Source organism: Mesoplodon bidens, assembly GCF_964165515.1.
Source record: "Mesoplodon bidens genome assembly, chromosome: 18".
Classification (NCBI taxonomy): Eukaryota; Metazoa; Chordata; class Mammalia; order Artiodactyla; family Ziphiidae; genus Mesoplodon; species Mesoplodon bidens.
In genome coordinates this window covers 26,165,525-26,190,987 of record NC_138175.1, presented here as the reverse complement: position 1 = coordinate 26,190,987, position 25,463 = coordinate 26,165,525, and the positions used below count along the sequence as shown (strand labels likewise).

At 38.0% G+C, this 25,463-nt stretch overlaps 1 long non-coding RNA gene across 2 annotated transcripts in view; it reads left to right on the top strand.

Moving 5' to 3' along the window:
• LOC308606257 overlaps positions 1–25,463 on the top strand; it is a 1,608,653-nt gene that overhangs the window by 1,183,745 nt on the left and 399,445 nt on the right. For both annotated transcript variants that reach the window (XR_014013787.1, XR_014013788.1), the window contains one exon: positions 15,449–15,607. This is a non-coding gene — a long non-coding RNA (uncharacterized lncRNA). The remainder of the gene's footprint in view (positions 1–15,448; positions 15,608–25,463) is intronic.

Below are 25,463 nucleotides of genomic sequence, written 5' to 3'. Positions count from 1 at the left end.
CTTCCCTGGTTCCCCCCTCCTCTCTAAGAACTGAGTCTATCAACTCCTATTTGTGTGCATGGAGTACTGTGCACCAGGGACCCACACATCACAGGAATTGTCTTAGTAAATATAGTTTATTTGCGATGGTGGTGGGAAGACTCTTTCAGAGGCTATGTATTCATGTGTTAACAGTTCTGGATCAACCTGTTTTAGATTATCTATGTCTTATTTGCTACTCTACTTGTATTCTAAATACATATACATATGAAACTTGACACATGGTATTTTTTGGTCAATGAATTTCTCAGGGTAACCATAGATTTGGAAAGGACTAAGAGTCCAAGTCATGGTCTGTTGTTATCTGGGCTTATCTACTAGAGAAAGCAAAGTGTGTTAAATGAGGACACCTACACACAATACCCCAGCCCTTAGAGTTCTTCATAAGCATTTAGTTCAAATTTGGTTGAAAAGTTTAAGATAGTGATCATTTAATTAAGAAAAGTCCAAGTAGGGTCTTTGGGGTCATTACTGGTAAAAGACACTGCTTTAAAAGCATAGTCAGTGGTTTTCACTGGTAATGAAATGGCCTAATATAACCACCTGAGGAGAAAATAGTGAGAATGTCTTTCTGGTAATGTAGTCAATAAAATTAGAGGTCTGATTAATATCTCAGGCAATAATATTCACTAATAGGCATGAGCATAATGCCAGACAGATAGGATAGTCAAAATATCCCCATATCTTTAAGCAAACTTTGAGACAGTTTTTTCACAGCGGCGAATGCACAGGCTCTGGAATCAAGCTGTCTGGATTTTTATTCCAATATAAGATACTTCACCTCTTTGCTTTCACTTTCTTCTTTTATGTAATGGGCATTATAATTTACAAACACGAAATGGTCAACGTGAGGATTCATGTTGTAATCCCATATAATTTTATATGTAACATATTGCCAGGACATAGGCAAGTGCTCAGTAAATTCTACATAATAATGATAATAACCATGACCACAACAATTATAATGTCTATTATCTGAATTCAACATGCAGGCATCTAGGTTGAAAAGAAAACAAAGAGAAAAAAGAAAAAATGGCTGTGTCCTTCCTAAGTGTAAGAGTCATTATAACGACAATAAAAATGGAAGGACATTTATGTGACAATTGGAATCTAATCTAATAAAGAATGCTTGAAATCATGACTATCTGGGATTTATCATCGTGGAATCTTTATCCTACCTGCTTAAAAAATGTTTTGCTTGTTTGTTTGATCTTTCCATTTGCATACAATTTGAAAATAAATATACCTGGACTAGTTAAAATTACTTGAAGACTTTCCCTTCTGTCCAAGATGGAATAACAGGGATCAGATTTATCCTCCCTTCTAAAATGAAGAAAAACATTGATCTTTGAGGTAGGAACAAAGAATGTGAGCCCCACCACTGCCACAATTTACTGTCCTTAGAGAGTTTCCAAGCTGAAAAAAACAAAAACAAAGATCTAAATAAATGAAGAGAAATGCCATGTTTATGGATTAGAAGACAACACAGTAAAGATGTCAGTTCCTTCAAGTCAATGTATATGTTTAATACAATTCCTATAAAAATATTAGGAATATTTTTGGTACATATTGACATGATTTTTCTAAAATTTATATTGGAAAAAATTAGCTAGAATATCAAAAATAATTTTGAAATAGGAAAATAGTGTGAAGAATCAGTCTACCTGATTTCAAGACCTATTATAAAGGTAAAGTAATCAAATGTGTGCTATTGGCACACAGTTATACACATAGCTCGGTGGAACAGAGTAGTGAACCCAGAAATAGACTTACACAAATACGTCCAGCTGATTTTTTATAAAGGTGCAAGAGCAATGCAATGAAGGAAAACTAGCCTTTCGATAAATGGATTTGGAGCAATTGGACATCCATGAGAGGAGAGGTGAGAACTTTGACCTAAGTCTCATATCTTATACAAAAATTAATTGAAATGGATATGAACTTAACGTAAATCATAAAATGATAAAACTTTGAGAAAATTTTTTTTTTGGGGATATAGGATCTGGCAAAGAGTTCTAGACTTGATACCAAATGGACAATCCGTTAAAGGAAAAAATGATAATTTGGACTTATCAAAATTAAAAACTTTTCTTCTGCAAAAGATCATGTTTAAGAGGATGATAAAACAAGTTACAGAATGTAATAAAATATTTGTAAACCACATATCCAACAAACGACTAGTGTCTAGCATATGTAAAGAAGTCTCAAAACACAATGTTAATAAACAAATAATCCAATTAGAAAATGGGCAAAACTCAGAAAAGAAATTTTACCATAGAGGATACACAGATGACAAGAATGCTCATAACAAAGAATAAAAAAATGTTGAATAGCATTGCCATTAGAGAAATGCAAATTAAAACCAGAGTGAGATATCACTCTGGCTGAAATAAAAAGTAGTGACAACACTAAATACTGGCAAGGATGTGGGGAAATGGAATCACTCATATTTCTGGTGGGATTATGAAATTATATAGCTATTCTGAATAAAAATGACAACTTTTTTATAAAACTAAACATATATTTGCCATATAACCCAGGAATGACACTCTTGGTCATTTATGTCCAAACATAAACATGTACACAAATGTGTATAGCAGCTTTATTCTTTTTTTTTTTTTGCGGTACGTGGGCCTCTCACTGCCGTGGCCTCTCCCATTGCAGGGCACAGGCTCCGGATGCGCAGGCTCAGCAGCCATGGCTCACGGGCCCAGCCGCTCCGCAGCATGTGGGATCTTCCCGGACCGGGGCACGAACCCGTGTCCCCTGCATCGGCAGGTGGACTCCCAACCACTGCGCCACCAGGGAAGCCCAGCAGCTTTATTCTTGAAGTCCTAAACTGGAAACAAGCCAGCTACCCCTCAGCAGTTTATAAACAAATGGTGGTACATTCATGCCATGGAATACAACCAAAGCAATAAAAATGACAAACAATTGATACATACAGCAACCTGAATGAATCTCCAGAGAATAATGCTGAGTGGGAAAAAAAGCCAATTTTGAAAGGATGCACATGGCATAATTTTATTTATATAATATGTTGAAATGACAAAACTATAGAAATGGAGACCAGATTAGGGTCTGATAGTGGTAAAGGAGATCATGGGCACAGGACGGAAATATATGCAGGTATAAAAGGGCAATCCGAAGATCCTTCTTTTGTTAAGATGTTACCATTAGGGAAAATTGGGCAAAAGTAGCTCAGAATTTCTATTATTTCTTATACTTACATGTGAATCTAAAATTATTTCAAAATAAAGTTTAATTGAAAAATAAATAGCAATATGAATATTTTACAAATCAATACACAAATTTCAAAGTTTATTGAAATATTCTCTAACATAGAAAAATAAATAGTAAGAGATACTGTACTTAGTGAATGTATTTCATTCAAAATTTATTAATTGATCCTATACTGACAATGAATAAATTTCATCAGTTTAAAAATGCCAAAAATGTTGTAAATTTTATAAGAAATATGAAGATAAATGTATACTTCAAACATTCAAAAGTTAGGATTACATAGAATAAAAAGTGAACATTTTCTCTCTTTCATTCCCATTATCCCGAACTCCCCTCCTTACATATAACTAACTACTTAAAGGAAAGGTTTAGTATATATATTTGGGGGGGAGGGGATTAGGGAAGATTTTGCCATGGCATTTCTATATTTAGCTCTTTTCTCTATGATTTGTTTCTATTCAACATATATTTTAAAGGTCTTTTTATTCATCTTATATAAAGCTACTGTACTGTGTATACAATTCCATAGTATGAATATATACTAGAACAAGGGTCCCCACCCCCCGGGCCTGTTAGGAACCGGGCCGCACAGCAGGAGGTGGGTGGCGGGCGAGTGAGCGAAGCTTCATCTGCGCTCCCCGTTGCTCCCCTTACCGCCTGAACCGTCCCCGCCGCCATGCCGTACGTGAAAAAATTGTCTTCCACAAAACTGGTCCCTCGTGCCAAAAATGTTGGGGACTGCTGTACTAGAATTTAATCATGGCCCTACTTTAAGACATATGTGTGGTTTTCTCTTATTTAATAGTAATAAAATTCTAGAATAATTTGGCAATATCCATGCATGTATGGCAATCTGAGCACATGCATGAGATTCCAGAAAGAAATTTTTGGATCTAAACACATGCACTTTTTTTTTTTTTTGACATTGTTATTTACTGTATAGCTCTCCCAAAATGTTTCCCAGCTATGCCAGCTCAGGTGTTTCTCTCAGCTTCATATTCATTATTTTATAGGCTATCCTCCCTACGGATGGGGTTAAACATCTTCAAATACATTAGGCTGACTGGAAAACAGAAGGAAGGGGAAATCTGGAACTTGTGGACTTCTGTCCAGGAGTTGCAGGAACTTCTTAATATTTTCATGAAACGTTCCCCTCTCCTTTCTTTGTTCCTCCAGGGATTCCCACTTTCTCACTTTTGCTCTTCTGGTCTTTCCAGTGCCTTTGTAAGAAGTTGCTACTTTTGAAAATGTAGGTGAAATAAGTACTTTTTCATATATGCAAAAGCTGACAGTAGAGTTGCACTACAAGAAAAGTTTAAAACTTATTCTTTTAAAAAATCAAAATTGTTTGGATGAAAATATACCTAAACTCATGTAGAGAGAGAAGGGATAGTATTTAGAAAGTGCCTGAAATATGATAGTGGCTTCAAAGAGAGCTAAGCTTCCAAGAAGCCAATGGGGAGAAATTGGGAGTGAGAACAGATTAAGGTATGATTTAACATCAAGCTTGAGTCTTTTTCCGGAAAGAAAATAAGTGTTATATACTTTTCTCTCAAAATCAGTGTAGTGCCACATGGGGTAAGGGTTTGTATGCTAATTAGGAAACGCTGCTTTCTATCAAGGAGTGCAGCCCTCAGCCCAAGCATCTGTTGACCACCATCAGAAGAGGTGAGCTGAGTAAACACCTCTGCTACCATCAGAGTTGTTGTTGAAGGCTTTGGGGGTTATGTTAGGCATTTGATTAAGTATAAATCCTTTGTTTAATGTGGCTTTTACTTTAAGTATGGAGCTTTCTCTCTAGGATAACAGTTTCCAATTTCAGGGGTCAAATTAAACAAAGGCATGCTTACTTGCGGGGCATAAGGGCTGTGAAAGCCTTTTCTCTATGCGAAAACCACCAAGAGTATACCAACTTCAAGAGTGGGTCTGATTTCTTGAGGCTAATAGAGAAGCAAGACTTAAATTCTTCAGTTGAAAGCCAAGTTTCACTTTTATTTTACTGAACTAACCTGTCTGCATTATCCTCAGCCTTGTGGAAAGCAGAGCTGGGATTAGGAAGAAGGCTTTCTTAAAACAGCCCTATCTTAAAATGCAAAGATTATTTTCTCTGGGTTAAATCAAATGAGCATTTACGGCCCATCATGTATCTCCAACTAGAGGCTGCCTCATTGGCTCTGCTTAGTTCTTTTCCCTCTCACCTTTCTACTTGCCTTCTGAGTCTTGAAATGACATTAGAGCTCTTTATGTTTGGAGATCAAATTAACTATTTAGCCAGGTCATTACAGTGGAGAATATAATGCTCAGAAGTAAGCATTTCATTTACAAAAATGCATGTCATCTAATGCAATAGATGGTGATAGTGTGTCTTTAGGCCCTGGTTGTTCCAGTGTTTGGGGAAATAATAAAGACTTTTCATTTTCTCCCTTAGATCATAAGTGCTGTGTTATTAGTGCTGTCTCAGCGTTAAACCAGGTTGCAAGCTGCTTATTCTTCAAAATGAAGCTTTGTTTTTTAGTTTAATTGCTTTTTCAGCAGCATTATTAACTTCCAGAAGTGGAGTAAAAATTAAAGTAGCTGAAGCTGTGGTTGTATATTTGAAGCTAAAAAACACTTTTCAAAAACCAATGCAACAATCCTGTACCAATTATCAAGAATAATATTAGGGAATATATGTATATATACACATACACACACGTATATGGTAATAATTATAGAAAGTAAGATCTTTTAAATACCAGGTGTGAGAACCATCTATATTTTTCTGTTAGGTGTTTTAACATGCTGAATAAAGAATTATACTCTTATCCTGAGAGACCAGATAATGCCCAAACTCCCTGAACTTGTCAAAAATAAATCTCCATCAAACTTTATCTAAATTCAGCTTTCTGAATAGCTCTCAAATGCATCATCTTCTCATTTTCACAGACATCCAGCCTATGTCAAAACTGGGCCATTTGCCGCCATGCTCACCCCCGCCCCCGAAACAGGTCTCCCCACCTTCCAATGCAATGCCAATTGCAGTATAATCAGAGCTATGTTGGTCCTATGCTATTCCCCCAACAGGTTCATCCATCTGTATAAATTCTTGTCATTAATAAACAAAAATGCCAGTGTCCCGAATTTCACAGGCTGATTTCACTATCTTTTTGCTGCTCCTGTTTCTAGTGGAAGGTTCAGCTACTCTCTGATATGTCTCCTTTGTCCATTTAAAGTAACCTAGTCACTATATGTCTCAAATGTATTAAGTACTACTGTGGGGCAAGTTTGGAAGATTGGATTTAGGAGGTCATGGGATGGGGCATATGGATAGGCCTAAAGGACATGATGCAAAGTGCAGGGATCTTATATCACATGGTAATGCCTACCAGAGAGGATCTACTACACACACAAAAAAGATAATAAATAAAGAGAATAGGAGAACTCAGATAGTTGATGTTAGCAAGACTCTGTCCTTGGCTGCCCTGGTGCTTGTGCAATGGGCTTATGAATGGAGTAGTCATAGTGGCAAAGAACTACCCTTGGCCAGCGAATGCCTGAGATAGGCCTCACAGCATGGGTTTCCTCTTATCAAATCTGACTTATCTCCTGCTACTTCAAAGTATTCAACCTGTCAGCAAAAGAGACCCACACTGTGCCTTCCTTCAAGGAGAACAGCCAGGCACTTGGGGGAAAGTTGATGACATTGGACATCTTCTGTCCTGGGAAGAGCAATGACATCCTGACAGGTATTGACACATTCTTCATATGTGTGCCCCTCTCCTGCCCTCAATGCCTAAGCACTATTTGAGGACTTAAGAATTTCTGACCTGCTGACATGAGATAATGTATAACTTCGCTTCGGACCAAGGAACCCAATTTAAGTCTGAAGAGGAACATCCCTGGGCACACAACCTTGAGATCCATTGTTACCACTGCAAACCACGCCATATAGGACTTGCTGGCCTGGAGAAGTGAGTAATGGAATTGCCTCTTACAGATGCAGTTGAACCATCAGCCTTGTGCTGTCACTCACTGACTACACTGCATCTTTCAGGATACAGTATATACCTTGTACTGAGAGAGATAATATGATAGGTAGAAAAACTGGTGTGAGAAACAAGATTTGAGAGTATGTGTGGCCATTCTTACCATCACTTCCACTGATCACTTGAGGTATCAGGGCTTCCTGCTCCTTCCCCAGATGTGGGCTCCGTGGGTCTTGGATGTTCATGTTCCCCGAGGGAGACTGTTCCTACCAAAACACATAGAGTCCCACTCAGTTCAATGCCATATTCACCACCTGGTCACTGTGGTACAGAAGGCCAACAAAAAAAGGAATTACAATACTTTAAGTAATTATGCTGTCAGGGAGGGATATGTTTGCACTCAGGTGATACACTAATGAATCTCTTGATGTTCTTAACCCAAATTTACTTTAAATGGGCAAGCATAGCAACTGTAGCCTGATAAGGGCATAGAAACCTGGATCTCAGGCCCCTTAGGGATGAGAGTCTGGTATTCCACCTTGAAAGCCATCTAGACCAGTAGAAGTGCTAACCAAGGAGGAGGAAGAGAAAGTAGAGAGGTCATAGGAAAAGGGGATGATGTATCAGTTTATAGCTTTGGGACCACTGCAGGAACAGAGAAGTATTTCCACCATCAGTCTTTTGTATATTTCTCCCAAAACTGTGAACAACCAGAACCATGCCTGGATGAAATACACTTAATGGAGAAGCAAGGGATCTAGTAGTGCAAGGATGCTCTCATAGGGACTCTTTGTGCCTGTCTAGGATCAATATGGGCGAGTGTACCCTTGCCCCAACTGCTGTGTGTGGTCACTGTTCATTGTTGACATCTCACAACTGCACCTTTTTTTTTTTAATAAATAAATTTATTTATTTATTTTTGTCTGCATTGGGTCTTCGTTGCTGCGTGCGGGCTCTCTCTAGTTGGGGCGCGTGGGGGCCGCTCTTCATTGCGGTGTGCAGGCTTCTCATTGTGGTGGTTTCTCTTGTTGCAGAGCACGAGCTCTAGGCATGCGGGCTTCAGTAGTTGTGGTATGTCAGCTCGGTAGTTGTGGCTCGCAGGCTCTAGAGCACAGGCTCAGTAGTTGTGGCACATGGGCTTAGTTGCTCAGTGGCATGTGGGATCTTCCTGGAACAGGGCTCGAACCCGTGTCCCCTGCATTGGCAGGTGAATTCTTAACCACTGTGCCACCAGGGAAGACCCCTGCACCTTCTTTCAAGAATTCCTCTTGGGAAATCACTAGGAAGTGCCTGAGAGTCTGTGTCCTTCCCTGAAGTAGCTTGCATCCAATAATTGAGTGATACTGAACAAAACTCCAGGTAATTCAAAACTGTGGAACCATTTAGACTTAAGAGCTTGCCATGGAATCAGGCTGACACTAGACTCCAGATGATCCTACATATTTCCTTTAGCTTCTTCTCCTGCTCTACACTGCTTTTCTCACTTCTTATAGATTTCTCCATAGAATAATCCCTCAATAAATGATTTTCATAAGAATTCCTGCCTTAGGCTCTACTTTCAAGGAAATTGGTCTAAGACACCTCATCTTTACAATACTGAGTTTTTTTTTTTTCTTTGCTGTATGCAGGCCTCTCACTGTTGTGGCCTCTCCCGTTGCGGAGCACAGGCTCCGGATGCGCAGGCTCAGTGGCCATGGCTCACGGGCCCAGCCGCTCCGTGGCATATGGGATCCTCCCGGACCGGGGCACGAACCCGTATCCCCTGCGTCGGCAGGCGGACTCTCAACCACTGCGCCACCAGGGAGGCCCAATACTGAGTATTTTAACTCATAATCATACTTTGTTGCTTACTTAAGTCACCTCACTAAATTTTCCTTGCTCCTTAGTAGTCTACATTTTGAGTACTTAATATCGAAGCCCAATCTTACATGGCCCCTGAAGGGAATTCTGGCTGTCATTGGCTCTCAACCCACAAGGTATAGATTCTAGTCCCCAGAGGAACAAGCTGACCAGGCCACCAGTGAAGAAATGAGTCTCCATGGCATTTCCCACAGCAATCTGCCTTAGTGAAGATGCAGTGCACAACCCCATTTCACAAGTGTTTGACTACAAGTACAGCAGCCACAGTCGGAGTGGGATGGATATAATCAGATCCTGTGGCTCAGAAGGATCATTCTGGGATTTCCCTCCTTTTATATTGGATGCTCCCCCTTTATATTCAATTTTTCTTCAATCAGATGAATAAAATTAGTTTTCTAAATATCATTTTATTTTCCTTGGGGGTAAAGTGAGGTTACCTCCATGGTGCACCAGGAAATTGTGCATGGATCCAAGTTACTGCCTAGGTTTTTATTCAGATATCGTTTAGTAAATCTAAAAGTGGTTGAAATACAGCAAGTAGTTCTGGAACAACTAGACAACTACATGCAAAGAAATGAATCTAGACACAGACGTTTCCTCCTTCGCAAAAAATAGCTCAAAATGTATCATAAACCTAAATGTAAAATCTAAAACTATAAAACTCCTGGAAGAAAACATAGGAGAAAACCTAGATGATCTTGGGTATGGTGAAGACCAAAGGCATGATTCATGAAAGAAATACTTGACAAGCTGGACTTCATTAACATTTAAAACTTCTGCTCTGAAAAATACACTATCAAGAGAATAAGAAGGCAGGCTACAGATCAGGAGAACTTATTTGCAAAAGACATATCTGATCAAAGATTTTTATCCAAAGAACTCTTAAAGCTCAACAATAAGAAAGCAAGTAACCCGATTTAAAAATGGGCAAAAGATCTGAATGGACACTTCACCAAAGAAGATTTACAACTGACAAATAAGCAAATGAAAAGATGTTCCACATCATATGTCATTGGGGAAATGCGCATTGAAACAATGAGATATCACTACACACCTATTAGAATGGCCAAAATACAGACTACTGACAACACCAAATGCTGATGACGATGTGGAGAAACAGGAACTCTCATTTGCTTCTGGTAGGAATGCAAAATGGTACAGTCACTTTAGGAGACAATTTGGCAGCTTCTTACAAAACTAAACAAATTCTTAGTATATGATCCGGCAATCACACTCCTTGATATTTACCCAAAGGATTTGAAAACTTATATCCACACAAAACCTGCACATGGAATAAAGTGGTTTTATAGCCACTTTATCATAATTGCCAAAAGTTGGATGCAAACAAGAGGTCTTTCAGTAGATGAATGGATAAATAAACTGTGGTACATCCAGACAAAGGAATGTTATATAGAGCTAAAAAGAAATAAGCTATCAAGCCAAGAAAAGATATGGTGGAGACTTAAATGCATATTACTAAGCGAGAGAAGCCAATCTGAAAATGCATTGTAGTGTATGACTCCAACTGTATGACATTCCAGAAAAGGCAAAACGATTGAGTCAGTAAAAAGATTAATGATTATCATGGGTTAGGGGAGAGGAAGGGATGAATAGGCAGAGCACAGTGAGTTTTTAGGGCAGTGAAACTATTCTGTATGATACTGTAAATAGGGATACATGTCATTATACATTTGTCAAAACCCATAGAATGTGCAATACCAGGAGCGAACCATAATGTAAACTGTAGATCTTGAGTGATAATGACATATCAGCGTAGGTTCATCGATTGTAACAAATGTACCATTTGTGCACAGGATGCCGATAGTGGGAGAAGCCATATGTGTGGGGAGGGGATATATAGAAACTCTCTGTTTTCAGCTCAATTTTGCTGTGAAACTAAAAGTACTCTGAAAATTAAAGTCTATTTAAAAAATTGAATGAAATAGTTTCAAGTGATGGCATTAAAAAACCATACATTCCTTAGATATTTCTCCTTGTCTCTCTTCTATGAAAGAAAGCAAGAAGTAGGAGTCAATAAAAATCAAGATTTATATGTCAGTATAAAAATATCTTTACACTGCTATTTTAATTATAATCTTCCTTGACATAGTTATAAAACATCTCATGTATATTACATATTTATACAAACTCATTTTCAGTGCACACTTCATGGTAAAGGTGTTTTCACATACACTAGCTTTTTAAATATTTTCAACAAATTAATTGTGGTTTCCCAGTGTCACTTAGATAATAAAGGTGAGGCTCAAACTCAGGTTAACTCAGGACCCATTTCTCATGAGGAACCATGTGAAATTCAGTTCAGATATAGAATCTGTCTCAGACTCTGGCAAATAATAGGTATGCAATAAAATTTCACTGTACTTGCTGAATACATTCAACTGTCTTTCTGTTTTGACTTTCTATATTTGAGCCACAGGTGGACATTTGCTGGTAGATGAACATAATTTGGACACCTAAACTATGTTAATACATACATATGCCTATTAAGTTGTTTAGCATTTACAAATTTCATAAATGCTAATTTTAATTAAATAATACTCTGAATGAAAATGAGTTCCCTTAGATAGCAAACGTTACAGTTCAGCTATTTTTGAAGATTATATAGAAGCTTTATAAAGACTGCTTGCTAAAATGTCATATTATTTCCCAAATTGCTTGTCTGATGCCAACTAGTATGACTTGCTACCATGTGGTTCAGAAGCCTAGGGAAAATGTCAGATTCTCTCTAAATTATGCAGTTTCAATTCTGTAACTGCCTCCTTTACCTTGATATCAATTTTCTATGCCATTATGTTGAAATCATTAGAAAATGAAACGTGTTACTTAGTTTTGAAGTCTCCACTGATTTTTTAACTAAAGAAATTCCTTAATTAAAAATCTTCATTCTTTCATGCCTTCAAATGATATATTATGGGTTATTTGACACATACATTATATGGTGGAATACATGAAAAATACCTCTACCTTCACAATCTAATAGAATTATTCAGAGATTAATGTCATGAACATTTATTGAATTCCTACTATGTGTTAAAGTACAAGTGTAGCATTAGGTCTCTACTAGGTAATTGAGGAAGCTTGGGTTTATAGCCAAAGGAATATTTAAATGTCTGACTGTGGTTGTAGGAGACCACAAGGGATAGTGCAAAACCTTCACATTTATAGAAACTATGATATTTCTACCCCTGGGCCAAAAGGGATGTGGCAAAATCAGAGATCAGAAAGAGACAGTCATATCATATCTTGCGAGTCAAAATACGGTTTACACAGTTGCAATATTGGTATCACCTTGAAGCTAAATAGAAAGGAAAATTCTCAGGTCCAACCCTAAACCTAAGAATTAGAACTGCATTTTCATAAACTCCCAAGGTAATTTGTAGGCATGTTAATGTTTGAAAAATATTGGTGTATAGGATGCCCCTTTGGAAGTAGTAATCCCAGGTGACCTGGGACACAACCAACTCAAGGTGATCTCATAGGGAAATACTGGGGAATAAATATCTGACCTCACTGTCTCACTAAAGTCCTTTGATCCCTGATGGGGGTCCTCACTGGCCAAATTTAATAGGAAACAAAGAGCAAGGAGAACTGTTGTTGTGATTTATGAGGATCAACTACCCAGGGCAGAGGATTGAAGGGGGTGAAGAAGCAAATGGACTTGGAGTGGGAGTTGGAAAAGGTCTGGTGCAATTAGGCTAAGCCCCACAGATATAAAGATGGATGGTGTGGTCCCCTGACCTCACAGTTTTTGCAAAATCATTTTTTATATCACAGTCACTCTTTTTTTTTAATACATTTATTTATTTATTTATTTATTTATTGGCTGCGTTAGGTCTTCATTGCTGCACGTGGGCTTTCTCTAGTTGCGGTGAGCGGGGGCTACTCTTCATTGCGGTGCGCGGGTTTCTCATTGCGGTGGCTTCTCTTGTTGTGGAGCACGGGCTCTAGGTGTGCGGGCTTCAGTAGTTGTGGCACGTGGGCTCAGTAGTTGTGGCTCACGGGTTCTAGAGCACAGGATCAGTAGTTGTGGTGCAAGGGCTTAGTTGCTCCGCGGCATGTGGGATCTTCCCGGACCAGGGCTCGAACCTGTGTCCCCTGCGTGGGCAGGCAGATTCTTAACCACTGCGCCACCAGGGAAGCCCTATTACAGTCAGTCTTAATATTGAAATTGTGAACAAAGTTGATACTATTCTAATGTAATGTCCAACAGACTATTCATCTTGAAGACATTTTACATAATCCTTTGGTTCTAAGTAAACATACTAAAAAATGTTCTGTCAGAACTAGCTGGCCTGGCTGGGATTCTCATATATATTTTTCTGTTCACCTTTACTATCAGAACCATAGCAAATTTTTCCCTTACCTTTCGGTAGTGAGTCCCTCATTACTATGTGATTTCTGATGTCCTGGATTTCCTGCTTTGTCTGAAGCCTATTATGTTAGATTTAAAATCTTACATAATTTTATCAAACGAAATTGAAAGTCTGGTAATATGGTGGCATTTCCCACCGTTTGAGTTCAAGACTAATCAGTTTCTCAAAGACTGAATTTACTAAATGAGAGCTTTGGAAAGCACAAAACGCATCCCATAGTTATCTGTGCTAGTAAATTAGAGGTGGTGCTGCCCTGCTATGAAACCCTGGGGTCCCAGGCATACTGCTGCCCATAATAAAATGTGGCTTTTGTACAGACCATAAATGGTTTAGGCCAGAAGCTGAGGATGAGTGGGAATGAGATCCCAGTGAGGACTTATATAATAAGACCCTGAGCCCTCACAAGGATTGGAGCAGGTATCTGAACACCCTGTACTGCAGAAACGTAATGTTATAAAATAACTACAGTATTATTGTGTGAGATGTATGTCAAGCACTGTGAAAAAAGCTTTATGTACATTACCTCTTATACTGCTTAAAACAATCCTATGTTATAGGGACTGTCACGCAGTCAAAGGAATCCTAGAAGGACACCAGCAGCGTCTATGAGGGACCATTCTCACTTGGCTATGTTCACTTGCTTCTCACATTATGCTTATTCCATCCAGGCACAGCTTCTTGCAAATCAATCAATCAATCCACGTTTGTAACAAAAAATAAATTTTTCTTCTACAAGATGTAATCAAGTTGAATTTTTATATATTTGATTTTAGTTTTTTGGGAACATTCTTCATATAGCATCTTGTTTGAACCATAGTCTCCTATGAATATAGCCATGAAGACTAGGATCTTTATCTTACACGGTCCTTGAGTGATTAAGAAGACCCTCCAGTCCTCAGCAAATTTTCCAGTAAAAAAAATGCATTATTTCCTTTTTCTTATATCATTGTTATTCAAAAATGATTAATAGAAAGTAATATAATGTGTTAGCCACATTTAAATTTTTAAGGGCAATTCAGTACTCTTTTTCTCAGGGAGATGTTCAGGTAGAAAAAGTTTCCCTAAGATCAGTTAAACTCGTTTATAAGGTGAATGTATAGAGAACTAGTTAACTGATTAAAATATTCTATTTTACAGATAAAGCACAGAGATATTAAAGTGAGTTCAGTTTCCTCATTTGGTAAATGAAAAATTTAGCTTTACTTTTGTATTAGAATATTTTGAAGTAATATTTACTTTAGAGGTTTAACAGCATACCTTCTGGAATTGTGATTATGGAATTATACTAATTCTTTCCTCCCTGTTCTTCTCCTTCCCATTCTTACAACTTTCTGGCAGACTGGTGGTGGTGGGATATGTATGAGAATGGCTACTGAGTTAGATGGTGAAAATCATTATGTTTGGATTTTATAGAGTTGTCAGGGTTACCCTAAACACAATATCCATCATCACTGTTTCCTTGTTTTCTAATCCATTTGAATTATCAGAAAATTGAGGACTACAGAGTAAATGCATCATGTACAAGGAGTAAGGATAGGAAGTTCAGTTCACGAGTTGTTTATCCCAGAGACTTATTGTGGTTTTTTTTCATGAATAATAGACAAAGAACAAAGATCTAGACACAAGAGGGAAAAAACCCTATATTTCCCACTAAAAACATAATAATAAAAATAGGATAATGGTTAAGAGTCTGGGTTTAATGGCTTCTGATTGTAGCTTTGCCATTTCCTAGTGATAAAACCCTGGACGTTACACTGAAATTGTCAATACTGCCATTGCTTATGTCTCTTGAAAACATTTGATCTTCAGGTAGTTAGTGGGCACCTTCTTTGAAGCAAACAGTAAGTATTAGTGGCATGGCAGTGAGAAATCAAGTTCTCTGACTTATGGGAGCTACACATTTTAATGGAGGGAGATATTTTGATATTTTTAATTTTTATCTGTCAGGTGGTGATAAAGGCTACAATCAGGCTAGTCAAGAAAGACCTTTCTGATAAGGAGACACCTGAACACATCCCTCAGCACCGGTCTGGTGGCTGACAGCCTCCTCCATCTCAGGCAGTGGACGCTCATTGAATACCATGGATGTAAAGGAACAGCAAGAAGGTAAGTTTTGCTGAAGTTCAGTACAAGCTTTCTGTATTTTTATTTGCTTAATCTGGCAACCTTACTTGGAGGCTTACCATGCAGTAAGGGCCTTGACCTCTACTCTGAGTGAGATAGGGAGCTATGAACGTATTTTTAGCATCCTGTTTTGAAAAGATCACTCTGTGTCCTATTGAAAGTAGTCTGTAGGTGGTTAACAACAGAAGCAGGAAAGCAAATTAGGAAACATGGAATGATGGCAAGTTTGATCAAGGTCTTGTCCTATATTTTGCAAGGGGATGTGACAAGATTTAATGATGGTTTGTCTGTGAAGTTGTGGGAAAATAAATAGAGGTGTCAAGGACAGTGTCAATTATTTTGTTTGAACAGTTGTGTCACACAGTTTTCCTCACCTAACCACTAAACACTCTGCAGCTTTGTATGTAGTGCTAGACCTTTTGCTCCCAGGCTGGAAGACTTTGTTCTTCTTTCTCTCAATTTCCTTCTCAAAGTTTTATGGTGTGGATCTTGGTATCTTCCTGTATAGGTTGCAAAAGTAGGGTGAAATTGGCCCAGGTATTACAAGATGATTAGTGGGCTGGAAAGGGTTAATGGTTGATTCTGTGGATACTCTCTCTGTGTATATATATGTACATACACATATATAAATATCTATCTATATATAGATATAGTTATAATTCTGTCTCACTTTCTTTCAAAAGTGTTTTTCATATCTTCAGGAGGATGGTTGATTTTATCTAAAAATGAATATAAAAGTCTTATCTAAATATTTTTATTTCACTTATATTAACCCTCAAAATTATAGTAACTAATATGTTTGTTTAAATGCGATTGTTTTGTGTAAGTAGTAGCTGGAGTTGTTTAGAAGACTCTTAAGTATACATATAAAAATACAATAGACTCATTATAGAAATACATATTTATCTAAAGTAATTATGGCTGATTATAAAATACCTATCATTGAAGTATCTTCCAAGTGGCATTTTATGTTTAAATTGAAAGAAAACAGCATGGGTATTTGATAATTAACAACATACGTGGATCTTCAGATTGGAAATAAGTTTAAATACAATTATTAATATCACCGACAGTCATTCAAAGGTTAAATTCAGATGAAAAACAGTGATAAGCTATTGGCTTCTCAGGAGAAAAGGAGAAAGAAGTTCCTGAGGAAGAGGGAGTATCTAAGGGTTGATGGGCTTGGGTTCTGAAGACCAGTGAGTCTCTGCAAGTCTCCCTTCAGTGAAGCTGAGTATTGTTCATCATTATGGGGGAAAACTGAAGCCATGAGAGTGCATCCTGCTCTCTGGGGGTTGGCTCAAGCTATCCCAGAGGGTGGGGGAACATTTCTAACATGGTTGATACAGGAGTATGGAGAAACGGTCATGCTTTGCCTCCTTCAAGGCACATGGAAAGGGGAGAGAGAAGAAGAGAAGGGGAAAGAAATGAGTAGCACAGCTTGGATTCTGAAGAAATAGAGTTAGCAGGCAAAGTTTTAGAGGGAACTTTGTGCTGATTGGCCAAAATGCCCTGACCATTATCCAGTATTTAATTATATATATATATATATATATATATATATATATATATATATGTTCTTTTCTACTTATAAAACTAGTTATTACAAATTTTATTCGATGGGTTGGTGGGGGTGTTGGCTGTATCTCTATTTATTTGCAATGTAAGTGGAATTTTTTTCAAGAGCAAATCTCAAAAGAGACGATATTGGGTTTACTCATTTCTTTATGTACCTATGTGTGTACACCTTCCTTTTACTGAAAACCGTATATGCCAGATTCAGGCATTGTGCATCCAGGATTCACTTAATCTTCACAACAATCTTAATGTGGAAGTCAGAGCTGTCTTTTTTACATTTACTTATGAAGAAGCAGAACCCCAGAGAAGTTTAAAACTTTATCAAGATTATGCAGCCAGTAAGTGGGAGCTAACATTAAACTCAGGACTGCATGACTCTAAGACCTAAGCAAATTCTAAAAGGCTGTACTGCCTTTTGAATGCTGTATACGTTATTTGTACTTTGTACAAAATGACCATATAATTTGTATTTCTATCTGAGGTATTTTTGTCCAGGACAAATACTAAATAGGGCGACAGCAGATGTGAACTAAGACCGTTCCAGACAAATTGGGACGTGCAGTCACCCTAACTGTATGTAATGAGTGTGTTACTGAGTAAGATAATATAATACACCTACTTGTAGGGTCCTTCTTGAAAACCTGAACTATTACCTAATCTACATTTATAAAATGTAGTCTTGCATCCAATTTTCAGGAATTATTCATCACAAATGGTTGATTTCCTGCCTTTACTCAAATTTGTGTAAGTGACTCAATTATAATCAAGACACAGCAGAGCAGGCAGTGTGACTGTGCAATCATCAATATGGATCTCATGCTCTGATGGGACGCTTCTCTGATATTAAGTGAAAGCTGAAAACAAGGCGGAGAGTAAATGAAGGATTTGTGCTTCACCATTTCTGAAAAACCAATAGTGCATGTTTTTCATTTCACTGGGTCAGTTCCCCATATTTGCTATCTTGGCACATCTAGGTATTTTGGTGAAAAACATCAGTGTGGAAATAATAAATAGGCCCTGGTAGTGAACATTGCAGTTATAAATACTTTAATGCATGTGAGAAATAAGGCTCATCAATAGTAGAAGTTGATCATTGGCAGATAGATCTTTCTCTGGTCGTGTTTTGGTGGCATCTTACAGAAGAGCTGAGAAAGCTATGGTGGCTTAGCATCAAGTCCCAGGTTGCTGCCTTCCTGTTGAGCCTTGGGAATGTGACTTTCACTCTCTGGACTTTTATAAAATAAGGCATTCGTTCAGTAAGGAAGAGGGGTGCAATCTAGAAAACAGGCTGTCTGGATTGCTCTGATCCCAGGTGCCCTTATCCAGGGCACCACGTGAGATCAAGGGTTTCCCAGTGCATGTTTTCTTCCACATCAAGGTACCCATCAGTTGAAACAGGCACAGCAGTGTGGGTACAACTGCACAATTCATTAGCTGTAATGACTGGCACAGAGCCAGCAGCACTTCTCAAGTAGTTGGCAAATACGTAGGCTTGGATTTCTAAATTATACAACCTCCTCTAAAGATTCTTACTTTGAATAGAGTAGAGGGAGGAAAGTCCTTCTTGCCAAATGCAATCTGCCTTGAGTATCACCAACATCTGTGCCAAAACCAGACTTGTAGTTACACCCCTTTGCACTAACCATGTCATACCAATGCAGGAGATGGTCTGTAAGCAACTTTGTAACTTATAGGCTTTCTTCAGTTGCAACTTTTAGTATCCTTAAGGTCAATTGTTGCCAATTGGTATTAAAAATCATTCTAGTTTTCCTCAGTGTGTGTGTATATATATATATTTAGCTTTTTGACATACTCCTGTTTTTCTTAGATTACTTTTTAAAAAAATTCTCATTCATTCTAAAACAACCTAGGACCTACTTTAAATATATTTTATTTGCTATTTGTGGGATGTTTACCTGAAAGAAGGAGATAGTTCCAAGATCCTTTCAGTCAGAGGATTAAAAACCCAGAGAGATTAATTACTTTGCCTGTAGGAACACAGTGGTGGATGGCAGGTTTGGAATTGGATAAAATGTCAGGAGTCAGGATATTCCAAAAAGTCTGTGGGCTTCCTAACTTACCATGGCATCTCTAGGTGCTGAAAGTAAACCATTTTTTCTGATTCCTTTTTGGCTATATTCTTAGGACTAGAAAAGACTGTAGCATATGTGAGTGCTCAATAAATATTTGTTAAAACTGGAACAATTTCACAGTGTCAGTCAAAAGAGGAATCAAATGCTCAGGTCACAAATAAGAACATATTGAAGCAAAATGTTAGGAAGCTAATATAACCCCAAGGATGTGTTCTTTTTTAATATTTGCCTTAAAGTTGAATGCATATTTTCTGGATACATATTTGTACATTTTTGCATACATTTCATAAAACATACTAACTATGAAAATATTGTAATATCTGCAGCTTTCAAAAGGAATCCATCCTATAATGGAACATAGAGGCAATTTACAATTTTACAGGTTTGCATTTGGGAGGAAAAAAAAATAAAAAGACCTGTTTCTTTCATTGGTACCATGTTTTATATATACGCTTATAAGCAGTTGGAGGGTAATGACAGAGACCAAAGAAGATAGTTTGACAGGAAATTTAAAGGGACTTGGGATGTATGGCTCTACCATGATCCCCAGAAAAGAAATTAGCCTTCACCTGATGAAACTATATGACTTGAGGGTTTAAGAAGAAACTTCCAAATAATAACCAGAAGAAATTGTTTAAAAAAACTTAAAATTGGTTCCTTCTGGGGAATAGATATATCTAGATAATTGATTGGAAAAGGGCAGAAAATTTTATATTCTCTACTCTGTTCTTCATTCTATCTTTTATTTTTAGTATTTTAAATCATGTGTGTATATTGCAGTGATTAAATATATTTATAAAGTGTTTAAAAGAAGACTACAGAGTAAATAATTATTTCCACTGTCAATAAATGGTTCTTTTACTTAGTTTTCTGTGAAATTGAGTAGTATAAAGCATAGATCTAAAGGCAAAATCACCTCTCATTAGTGATCAGTGAAAATGGAACTCTAAAACCTGAGAGAGCTAGTTCTGGACTTTTTAGACTCACCCATAGCCTGGTTATCCTATGATATATTTTTTTTTTTTTCTTTTTGCGGTATGCGGGCCTCTCACTGTTGTGGCCTCTCCCGTTGTGGAGCACAGGCTCCGGATGCGCAGGCCCAGCGGCCATGGCTCACGGGCCCAGCCGCTCCGCGGCATATGGGATCCTCCCAGACCAGGGCACGAACCCGTATCCCCTGCATCGGCAGGCGGACTCTCAACCACTGCGCCACCAGGGAGGCCCCCTATGATATTTTTTTCATGTGAAGTTGGTTCCATCCATATCCATACATTGGCTTACACTTAGAAATGATTCTTGAGCTCCAGGAAGTAGCTGAATCATAGTAGTGACCTGAAGAGGTTTTATTTGCAACACTTTAAGAAAAGACATCTCTCTGTCTCTCACCACTTTTCTCAAGGAATCGCTAAAGTTGATGCTTATTCAGCTTTCCATACTCCAGCCTTTTCAAAGTATCTATATACCTTTATGATATTCTTTGGGTACCTGTATGATGGGCTCTGTAATAGGCTAGTTCAGTACCATGAACCATACCCAAGTCTGCTGATGCCCATACTTGTGTTCTTATGTTCATAGCAGTAGTTCTCAAGCTTAACCATGGGTCAGAATCACCTAGAAGCCTTTTTAATATGCATATTTCTGACTCCCATCTCCAGAGTCTCTGATTCTGTTAAGTCTCAAGTGTGGCCAAAGGATTTGCATTTTTATTATGTCCTAGGTGATGCTGCCGTTGCTTCTCTGGGGGGTCCCGCTCTGAGAACCACTGATGTACAGGATGCTGCTGTTCCTCTTAATTTTAATCCTTAATATATTTGTAAAGGGCTTGTTATCTGCGGATTAGAGCTGCTATAATGGTTCTTTAGGGGACATGAGAGTATTATCATGATGCCTTGTGCCCACTTTCTCACCTGTGCCCGAGAAATGGAAGCATTTCTCAGAGACGTGCAGCATCTGCCTTAACCGCTTCTGAGAAAAAGTTCAATGAAAATCGTTCAGCTCTATCCCTTTGGCAACAATGTTAACCACACACCCACCTCTGTCAGACTTCACTCAAACTCAGCAAGCAAAGAATTTCTGTTTGTCTCATCTGGTATTTTTAAACCTTTAACACATATTGACTTCCTACTGTCAAGGACTTAGGAATTAAAAAGTCAATGGACAAACAGTGGGAAATCTATGTTCCAGAAATTGCCCAAGAAAAGCCATTCAAACAAGGTTGCCATGCCCTATAGAATAATGGGAATAAACAAATTATTTCCCGTAGGAGGAAAAACAGAGTTGGTTATATATCTTAAGGGGAACAGAAACAGCCTTGCTCTTTCTTAGGTAAGGAATACAAAACAAATGATTCTTTATATCTCATCCAAAAGGTACCTCTCGACTTTCTATTCTGTATTATTTTTATATTGGATAAATTTTCAATTTTTAACAAATTTATTGAGATATACTTTACTTATCACAAAATTCACTAATTATAAGTGTATATCAATGATTTTTAGCATGTTTACTGAGTCATTCAACATTCACCATAATCCAGTTTTAGATTTTAATCATGTTAGTTTATGATGTCTTCATTGTCATCACTAGTCTCTAAGCAACTACTAATTTACTTTCTGACTCTATAGATTTGCCTTTCCTGAACATTTAATACAAATTAAATGTACAATATATGTTCTTTCGTGTCTGGTTTCTTTCACATAGCGTGTTTTTCATGTTCATCCACCTTGTAGCATGTATCAGTACTTCATTCATTTTTATTTCTGTTCGATATTCCCAATGGTTATTTTAAATAAAATATTGTAATAGTAATATTTCCTTCTTCCAAAGAGCTTAATTTCTAGATTACTATTTCTCAGATTGTATTACCAAAAACAAGAGGTGAGGGAAGATAGGGGTAAGCATTTCACCCAAACTCCTTGCCATCTTCTTCAAGAGAATGTCCTAAAATGGCATTCCTATATTCTGTGCTACAGGAGGCAACGGGGTATCCTTTGTATGGATAAGGGATTCGGCCCAAAAGTTAGTGAGTGATAGAAAATGACTGAAAATGTACTCAATATGGTCCTGAAGGGTTTAAGTAAGAGGAGGTTGAAGCTTGTTTATTAGGGCTTCGTATCTTATGTTGGGCAGGTCTTCCTCTACACATAAAGAGATTTTTATTCTATGACGTTAGAAGCAGGAAGTTCTACTGTGCTGCTCTTGAAGTCCCACCATGTTCCTCCCTCTGCATTTAATTCTCATCTTTGTTTAAAGCCCACAATGACTCTCCATTGCATATTAGATATAGTCCTAAAACTTCTATATGGTTTACAAGACACTCCATGAAGTGGCATGCGGTCTAAGTCTCCAAAATCATTAGTTTGTCTCTCTCCACTTTATTCTTTCTGCTCACGCTATTAGGAACTCTTTCAATTTCTGAACTCTTCCTTTCTGCACTTGGAATTATTAGTTTAAAAACTGCAACCTGGTATCGATGCCGATAGTCTGGATGTGATATCACACTACAGTTTTGCAAACTGTTACTGTTGGGAGAAACTGGGTAAAGAGTATACAGAATCTCTTTGTATTAGTTTTTACAACTGTATGCGTATCTACAGTGTTCTCAATAAAAATTTCAATTTAAAGAAGAAAAAACCCTGAAACCCTCACTGTGTAAACACCATGAGTCAGGGACTGCATGTCTCTTGCTCATTGTTATATCTTTACTGTTTGGCCCAGCACCTAGGAAAAGTTGTAACTCAAGTAATATTTGCAGAATTAAATACATAAATACTGGTGTCCAAGTGTACATAGCTAGTTGGTACCAAAGATGATTCAACTAGGCTCTGTTCTAAAGAACTTGGTCTTTTGTTACAACTCTTTTTGTAGGCATAGATTTCTGATTTTTAAAACTCATTCGTTTATTCAAAAGTATCTGCCAGATTCTCGGGTAGGTCTGAGGTGTAATGGTGAAAAAGATAAATCCCTGCTATATGGACTTGCAGTCTGATTGCAGAGCCATATCCATCACATATATGCCATAAAGAATATAGTACAGACTGAAATGAGTGCAGGGAGGAAATGGAGCCAGAGTCAATGAAAGTAAATAGCGAAGGAAGTGACCTAGACTGAGTGGTGAGAAAGAAATTGCTGGAGAGTGAGACAAGTTAACTTAGATCTGAATATTGAGTAGAACGTAACCTTCCAGACAGAGGGAACTGCACATGCAAGGACCTTCTGGCTGGAGGAAACAGAGAAATAGAAAGAAAGCCACTGGGGTTGCCACACAGGTGTGAAGAGGAAGGTAGCTGACAGGTTATCGCAGAGCATCATGGTCCTGCCAACCAAGAACTTTGGTTTTATACTGAGAACTATAAAGTCTGTTTGAAAACAAAGACGATGAGGAATGCTTGGCATGATCCGTTTTCTATTTTAAGGTAGTCACTGCGGCTTCTGTGGAGAAAATGCAATGAGGCGGGAAAGTGAGAGTGAACGCAGGGAATTTATTAGAATGCAGTTGCAGTGGTCCAGGTGAGAGATGGTGATGGCTTAGGTGGACCAGTGGTTCTCAACCGTGAAGTCCGGTTTATATTAAGACTTGCATAGTAGCTGAATGCTCTCTCAGAGTTACTCTAATGGGAGATGTGTTCTTGGCATAGCAAATCTCAGAGGGGGACTTCTTTCAAGCCTTATCTTGTCCCCATTTTGCCTCCTGGATCTGCCACGGTAACATCAAATGCTACATATTGGGAAAGCACAGCTTTTGGAATCAGACAAACCTAAATTCAAATTACATCTCCACCTCTTACTAGCTTTTTGACACGGGTCAGTTACTTTTCTGCACGTCCAGAGTTCTTGGGGATGACAAGATCTAAGCCATAACTTTACGGTGATAATAAATTGAGATAAAGTAAAAACGTGTATAACACAGTGTCTGTTATCTCATAGTCAGTTATCCTTTGTTGGTTGAATTTCGAAATGAGAAAAATAGCTAGCAAATCAGATATACTACATGACTCTAACTTTGCCTGTATTCTTCCCAAGATCTTTTGACATCAGAGTACCACTTAGAAAAGTTCTTGAAGATGAATAAATATTTATTAATGGTACAGAACAGAATTTTAAAACTAAGTAGGCAGTTTCAAGCAGAGAAACAGTGAATTTCTAAGTGTCCATTTAATTCTCGTTAATAGGCTCATCATCGATATTTAGGGAGAGGCATTGTGGAAGAAAATCTTACTCTAGGTATATGCATCCTAACAATTAGATCCGAGGATTCAATTTATGTCTCTGTTTATAAATGAATACCACACATTAAACAAAGAAGACTGTGGAGTCCACACTTTCTTAATTATGGGTTCATGGGGATGCTAGATTTGACTCTGCGAGATTCATTTTCATTACTATGTGCTGACATTCTCCTGTAACCTCACCATAGGTAAGTTTTCTTCCTAGTCGTGTACTTTTCTTCCTAGTCATGTTGCTAACCTAGACAGGTTAGGAGCAATTCCAACTTCACGCTCCACTTTCTCTGCCTACTGAGGCAATTTGCTATCCCTGCACTTTGTTATTTCCTCTGCTTTGTGGCTCCAGCCTGTAAGGTGTTTTTTGATGGGCACTGCACTTTGAATACCAACACTTTAATTGCTTTCCTGGCTGAATACTACCTATGCCACCTTAGGGGGAGGATGTTAATAGATAGGTCATCCTCTTTGATTAAATAGTTGGTCAAGACTGTGGTCTCAGTTGTTTTAAAATTGTATCTCATTGTACTTCCCGGGCTTTTGGCAGTTTACCATCATGATACTCTAGTTCCTCCGTCACCTGGCCTCTGCCCACCTCTTAAGGCTCATCTTCTGTCACTCCTTGATATTTATGATGGGGGATATCGAACTGTGTCGTATACCCTAAGTTCACTATGCCATTTTGTATTTCTATTCCCTCAGCAGAGGTCATTCTCTCTGCCTATAATACTCAGCCCTCTCCTGATTCTTTTTTCTTGCCTAAGCACCTGCTCTACTTCCAAGATTCCTTTGGGTATCGCCTCCACCGGGTGGCCTTCATCCTACTTTCTACCTCTTCACTCTCAGTGGCAGTGGAATTCTCTTTATATTCCCAAAGTTCCCTGGGCATCACTGTATCATAGAATCACTACACTGTATTGAAGCTATCCATTTATAAATCTATTT